This window comes from Lycium barbarum, chromosome 8 (genome assembly GCF_019175385.1).
Source record: "Lycium barbarum isolate Lr01 chromosome 8, ASM1917538v2, whole genome shotgun sequence".
In the NCBI taxonomy this organism is placed as follows: domain Eukaryota; kingdom Viridiplantae; phylum Streptophyta; class Magnoliopsida; order Solanales; family Solanaceae; genus Lycium; species Lycium barbarum.
This window is the reverse complement of record NC_083344.1, coordinates 14,746,434-14,754,844: the sequence shown is the minus strand read 5'-3', so window position 1 is coordinate 14,754,844 and position 8,411 is coordinate 14,746,434.

The window sequence follows — 8,411 nt, the reverse complement described above, 5'->3', positions numbered from 1 at the left end:
CAGCGGAGTCGCCAAGCTGTTATACCCCATTTTAACCGGGTTAAAGTAGAAGTACAACATATTGGAGATTCCTATTTTGCTTTGTTTTAAGGAGTCGCCACCTAATTTATTTTAAGGTGAATTAGGGCACCTAATTATTAACTAAGGTAAAGCTAACTAAACCTCCGTTAATAGTCTGCTTAACCAGTGTGATTCTAGGTAAGGGTTCGATATTATCCTAAAGGGAAGGGGTTAGGCATCCTTTGGAATCCGTTAACTTACGGTTATCCGTCCAAAACTTAGGTTAGTTAATTAAAGCTAAACAAGATGCTTCAGATTTTAAGAAAAGGGCCAAGTGTTACTAAGGTTTTAAGAAAATATAAGAATGTTACTTAAAATAAAATTTAGAAGAGTATGATAATTTGCATAAAAGAAGATTTTAAATGCTATTTAAAATAAGACTTATAAATATTGTTAGGATTTTACACGAAAAAATAAAATAAGGCTTGTAGATATAATAACTTGCATAAAGGAGATGTAAAAATGCTATTAAAATAAAAGCTTGTAAATGTTGCCAATGTTTCAAATAGAAGTATAGTAATGCTATTTAAAAATAAGATTTGCAAATATGATAATTTGCATATAAATAGAAGAACATGCGAGTTTATGCAATATTTTGACAAATATTTAAAACAACTCAAATGATGAGACATTAATTGATTTTGCCGTTTGGGAGTATATCAAAATAGCTAAGGTGAGTTTTCTTTATCCCTTTTATTATTATACTTTAAAATATGTGTGGGAATTATTTATAAAATGTATTTGAGCTTATGTTTGCGTGTTAGTGGTGTTATGAAATGTATATCATAGTAAGGATAAAATATGATTTCCTTTACTTGGAAATATAAAGCCATGCCACTTTGTAAATCAATTATTCTGAAATGAATATTTAGATAATTTAACATGAAAAAAAGATAGCAAAAATTTATGGCATTAATGTTAGTCTTCCTTAAGCTAACTACCCATTACTAAAGCTAACTCACTAAATTTTGCTAGAATTCATCTAAGCCAAGAAAATGAAACAAAGTAAAATGTTAGTCATACAAGGCAAATTAAATGCACAAGAGGAAAATAGAATAGAGGGATGAATATTGGAATGGGTCGGCCCATTTTCTAGGCCCAACTGCTGCGAACTATTCATGCTGTTGGGCTTTGGCCCAATAGATTTCCTTTATATATTGCTACGGATTAGACTGCTGTATGGGCTTCGGCCCAGAATCATTTTTATGTAGCTGATAGGGCTGACTCGAGAAGATTGCGTTGGGATTAGCCCAATAGCGAATGCAGGAGACAAACGAGTCCCTCGGACTCGTATGCGGTGATCATGCATAAGACGAAAGGAAAAGGATTAGTAACTGATCAACGAATGAGGTTAAACATGTAAAAATTAAACTCAAAACAGATCAATAGACGGTATATATACTGTATATATTTTGGTATATCTTATGTATATACATTCATAAGGATGCGTAGAAGGTCAATATTGAAATCCCAGGCATGACTAACAATTAGGCCTGCTGCCACAAAAGCAGTAATAACATACTTTCCACTGACATAGGACAAAACAATCAAGCAAAGGAACATAAAATCCAATATCAAAATTATAGGACAAACTAAATTAATAACAGGAGAATAAGCACGACATGATATGACTAAACTAGACAAGGGTAGGAGCATTATGATATAATCGAAAGATATACCATATATACGCTGGATATATAATTCATATATACCACGGGTATACAGAGCTCTGTACGCACCTGGTATATTTGATATACCTTTAGTATACGCAGTTTGCATCTCAGCAAAATAGGCATGTAAACTTACGAAGCATCTAGTTCTATCATTTAACACGTCATATATCATTATTAATTTACCTATTCATCATTGTACAAACTTACGTGAAACACATAAATACTAATAAAGACTGAAAATAACTGAACGGAATCTGGACATAAACAGACAGATTCTGTTTGCTGGAAACTAGAACATCAACATCTAGACATTCTGACCACTAAATGAGACAAATCAGAAAGCAATATGTAGGCAGAAAGCAGTACATGACCACTAAAATATTAAAAAGCAGTATATAGGCAGAATACAAATGAGCAGATTAGTAGACCTTGAGATCCCCTTTTGAACAAATGATACAGACATGCATTGCACACAATTGATGTAAGGTCCTTTCCAATAAAAGAACAGACAGATTTACATAAATGTTGCATGGTATATTTCGATCATACTTCAACCAAAATAAGACCCCCAACATGTGCAAGTTCCTCAGATTATCCAATGAAGTTCATGGATACCATGTTTCGCAATCGGAAGAAAACAAACTCTAAAAAAAACTCCATTTGCATTCTAAGACCCAGAATTCTGGACCAATTAGCAAGATTTATAGCACATACTGCACAGCCCAAAACAGAGTCACATAGAGGTCTTGGTAAAGTATTGTGTAATGACTGAATGCATGTGAAGAATTATTTCAGATGAAGTATTGTATAAATAGGCAAATAAGCATGAGCAGGCAAGCTAAGATGCAAGGAGGCAGGATCATACATGGAAGGACACAACTATATGCATATTCAGGATCAGACCATTGTCAACAAGGAGTAGAAATCAAGCAAGATTCAGAGAGCATTTAGAGATGTTTCCAGCCTCATTGTAACATAAAGAAAACAAGTCATGTAATTGAAATTACAGAACTTAGCAAAAGGACTGTCATGATTCAAGGACATATATTTTGGACACATCCAACAGCATTTGGAATTTTCAACAACTGCAAGCTCACACTTATAGACTCACTCTACACTCTATTCATGGCATAACATAAAGGACCGGCAATCATAGACACATGGTATAATCAACATGCTCAGTCTTCTCAGGTCTTACACATAAGCATAGTCAAGTTCAAAAGAAAATAAAAGGAAATATCTCCAGATCCCTTTCTCTTTTTTTTTTCTTTGCACAGAGAGAATGTACTAAAATCTAAACCCTTCCAACATGCAGACAACATAGAGATAATTATAGGCTAACCTAAAATGATTCAAGCATGGTTTTAGAACCCTTCCTATACATAACCAATAGAAGATTCTGAATCAGGGTCAAAAGACTATTATAAGATCATTTTCCTTATATCACAAATGAGGTAAAACAAAGAACAAACATTACATTTCACAGCTGCTGCAAGACAACAGACTCTTAATGCTAACACAGGATTCGAGTGAGACCTGCTTAGAGGTTTCTTAAAGAGGTGATGCTACATTAACAACCCTAAGTCAAGGTAAGTATACATGGATGGCAGAGAGGCAGGCCAGCAGTTTAGGAAATTTAAGCAAGATGGGGTGTGATAGAACTAAACTATCCACTACTCATTCCATATGAGTGCAAGCAAAATTAAATCAATCATTTCAGCATTTTAACCATGAGATGCCCAACCAGGTAGTTTACAAGCAACATAACAACAAAACTGCCTCGAAGGACCACATTAAGGCTAACTATCCAACTAATTCATATGCTGGACATAGATGAAACTTCATAATCCTAAACCAAGCAGAAACTATCATAATATCTATTAACACTAATAGCTACTAGACTAATCTAGCAGTTAACTAACAAGCATATAAAGCACATAGAACACATTTTGACACTGATGAGACAATAACACAGCACATTTTATTTAGCTAGCAAATCCTTTTGCCAAAAAAACAGATCTTAGGCTAGTCACATGATGGCTCAGTAGGCTAATGAAGTCAAGACATTGCATGGAGGGTACAAAACAGATGGGAAAGGTATCTAATATATATATGCAGTGAAGCAAAAGAAAGACATATATGTTAACCAATTGCACCCAGATCATGATGCAAGTGAGGTCATGCCATATGCAGATGAGTAGATGCTCATTGAGAGTAAGTTCTGATGAAGCAAGGTGCAGACAAAGGTATAAACAGGAAACATTTAAAGCTCAGATCCTTTAAACCAGAGACCCTATATATTTATACACTAATTGAAGTTGAGTTCATATCCTTATTGATCCTATTTAGACTTGTTGATATCATTTTAATCCTATTTTTTTTTATCATGCTGAAGAATATATGAACTAAAATAAGCTCAGGCCAACACCAAACCTTATCAAAATCAGCTTATAGCCTAGCATAGAGACATTAATGATATCCTATTAGTATAGTTCATACTGAACCATAACCAAACTACTAAACTGAAAAATGGTAGAATAAAATAAGATCAAGCAAAAAAACCTAATTAAACCAAAGATTTAGTCCACTCATATTCCGAAACTGGCATAAACTCATAATAGACAGCAATAAGATTAGGAGGAGCTAAATGCTGAAATAACGAGAGAAACAGGCAACATATGGAGCATGAGCTAAAATAGGCATAACGCTGATTTAAACTAATCATTTAACATGCTTAAATCAAGGACCTAAACTGATATTTAAATTTGCTCTTTAAACATGACTAAAATTAACAATTAGGACGACACAACCAAACAAGGCGAGCACTTAACAACATCTGCCTAATTTATGCTAACGATTGTCATAGCTAATCAACTTAACACATATAAACAAAATACAAATAAAAGGCCAAAATATGTTAAAGAGGGAAGCTGACTAACCTTCTTCGGGTGCAGCGAAGTGGGTACGGATCTTCGATCTACACTCGAACACTTCAAAACTCAATTCCTAGAAATAAAAAAGACTGATAAAACTCAAAATTTTTGCTTAGGGGATTTTTTGCGACAAAACGAAAAGCTTTCAATTTCTATGGAATTTTTTCAGGCAAAAGGACTCAAAATTTTTTAAGGGGATTTGGCGCGGCTCAGAACTTAGTTCTTGGGGAATTTCATGACTAAAAAAAAAACAGACCCCTCTAATGGATTCCGAAACTCCTGTTTATAGGGGAATTTCTAGGGTTTCTTGGGTTTCAAAATCTGAAACTTGGGTGGGATTTTGAATTATCTAAGTTTTCAAAAAATGAATAATAAAAAAAATGGATCCGTTGGAATCTCAACAGATCTTCAACGTGGAGGTGGCAGAGGCGTGGGGGACAGGAAGGAGTGGGGTGACAGAGGTATGGGCGTGAGGAGGGAGAAGAGAAGTGGGGGTAACGTGGGGGGAGAGAAGAGAGAGGGATAGGTGGGTGACGGCTGGAAGAGAAATGAAGAAGATGAAGGGAAAGGAAATGAAGGAGACCCTTAGGGTTTCCTTTGTTAAATGGAAAAACGGGTCGGGTCGGGTAATTTTGTGGGCTGGGTTATTTTAACATGTTGGGCTGATTGTTTAAAATGTTGGGCTGTGGTGAATTAAAATGTGGGCTGGGCATTAAAATAGGCTGATGAATAAAATGTAAGCTGAGTAGTGAATTAAATGTGGGTTGGTCTTGCGAATTAAGCCTTAGCCCAAATAATTTTAGGATTTAATTATGGACCGAATTAATATGGACTAAGTATGAAATATGTAATTATTAGTGCTCAGATGGTAAAATTATATGACATTGTAATAGCTGTGCAACGTTTAATTGTGCGAAATAAATGCGATGTGTATGCATAAGGGGGGTACAAATGTTGAAACGCAAATTATGATAATACTGGTAATAATAATAAATAAATAAATAAAATAATAATAATAACAATAAGAGTAATAATAATGGTAGTAGTGACGGTAGTAAAAGCTAATGACAGGATAATGAAATGCCGGTATTAGTAACAGCTAATAATTACAGTAAAAAAAAATGCCAATAATTATTTTTTAAAGTTGCCCCAATATTAGAAGCGAAAAATAGGTATTTCGGAGGAGAGGTGAGACAAAATTGGGTGTCAACACAAATTATATTTTAAATTCCTTAATTAAAATCACACCCTCATAATTGTTTAACAAAATAATGATACTTAATAGTTTTTCATCTATAGAAATAGAAGATTGGGTGTAACTCATATAACAAGTCGTAGTATTGGATATTTACTATTTGAGAACGTCGTGAGGGTGAATATCACTTAATTGTTTTAAAAAACAAACACATAGCGAAATTGTACATTTTCACTTGTCATTGGTCATGAGTCCTATGTATCAGAATTATCATATAATTTTATTTTTTGTTCATGAAGAAATTATGTTTTAATTGTAATATTGATAAATTTTATTGATTATTTGCTTATAGGGAGATAAAATGAATAGTATGATAGTAATAGTGTTTTAAGAAACTGTGTTTTTTTCCATGTTTGAAAGTTAAAATGTTAGAATTGTTTTGCATTTCATAATAGCTTTTATTTCATTGTATTGTTTATACTTGTAAAATTATGTTATATATAATTACAAGTTATAAGCGGTGTATAGTGGATTGCTTTGATCATTTTTTTGTGAGGATCAAGCGCGCGCGCGCGCGCACGCACACACACACACACACACACACACACACACACATATATATATATATATATATATATATATATATATATATATATATATATATATATATATATATATATATATATATATATATATATATATTTCATTTATTTACAGTTTTCTTTTATTTTTTTATGTAATTTTACCTATTTAAAAATATTTATTGTAATTATATTATTTTAAGAAATACTAAAAATTAAATACCCATGGGGCTTACGCCCCGTGCCTCGAGGCTTACGCCTCGTCGAGGCGTATGTAAAACGCCCCGCCTTTTAAAACACTGATTAAAACTAGCATAGCTGATACGATGTTTGGTAGCTTTTTGGTTGCTTTGTATAAAAATCAGTATACAATCTTACCTAAAATAATAAATCAGGAATAAGTTATGAGTTAACTTATATATTATTTTATGCATAATAAATGATTACATAACTAATTCTTGCATTACTAAAACCTATGTAACTCTAATTAATCAGCAAACCAAACCATCGATCCCTCAGGGAATCTATCTCTCTTTTGCTTATAACGTATCCAAAGAGCAAGAGCCAACGTTTAGCCCATGGTGCATTATCACCATCATCCATCTTCTTTCTTACTTCTTTAATAATTTTCCTACGCATCATCTAACCAAAGCTTAGACAAAAGCTAATAACTGGCCAACAAATGGAAAAAAGAAAACAAAGGCTATGGAGATATGGACAAGCCGACAGGGAATAAGCTACCACCCTTTATCAAAATTGACTATGGAATAGGAACATTATATCTTTAAAGAATTAAATAAAAAAGTTCATTTAAGCATTGTTTACCTAACATGTTTCTTGGCTGATTATTAAATTGGTAAAGGAGGATTACAAAATGTAAAACGTATCAATCATCATAGCATTTTCGAGAAGCATCACCAACAATAGCCAATTTAGCTGTCATAGTCCAATGAGTATTTTAACTCCAGTATTTGGTACTGCATTACTTCATGACAATTATTTAAGTGGTTTTGGATAAGGGTGGTGGAGGAAGGCCATAGGTTTAGGAACTTGTTATACATTTTTTTATCCTCATGACGATGACACCCACAGGAGATGGATGTAGACAAATGCATCCAAGAGATTCATAATTTCATATGTCATGTACTTAGGTGGTTAAAGGGATTCTATTTCTTGTAGACTACATGTAACATGTTAGAATGTCAAATCACAAAAAAAAAAAAAAAAATCACAAGAAAATTAACCCTTGTCTTGTCTATGGCAAGATCAAAGATTTGCTATGCGTTTGGACACTACTTGAATGAGTTTAACTTAAATATACAAATGTATAGAACTAAGGGATAATTGCCTTCCAGGGATTGGTCACTCTAAAAAATAATACCCCTTAAATGTATATATTTCGTATATTAAGTACTCCCTCCGTTTCAATTTATATGAACCCATTTGACTGGACACGACATTTAAGAAAGAGGGAAGACCTTTGAAACTTGTGGTTCAAAATAAGCCTTGAAAATTTGTGTGACTGTAAATCATTCATAAAGTGAATTTGTTTCCAAATTAGGAAAGAGGTCATGCATTTTGGCACGGACTAAAAAGGAAATAGGTTCAAACAAATTGAAACAGAGAGAGTATTATATATATATATATATATATATATATATATATGTGTGTGTGTGTGTGTGTGTTATATACATATTCTGTGTATATGTTTTGTATATTTTGACTAGCGTTCCTAATTAATTTCGGACCACGGGTCAAAAATGAAAAAAAAGCCTAGAATATATATTTTGCACTATAAGATTATTCAAAAAATATTCATAGCTAAACTTCTATAAAATGTGGGATTTGTAATTTAAAAGCAAGAAACATGTTACCTGCTGTAACAGATAAACGTAATTTGATGGTGTGAAATTCCTTATAATGACGGTATATATCACTTAAGCTCTTTTTGAATTGAAATTAAAAAAAA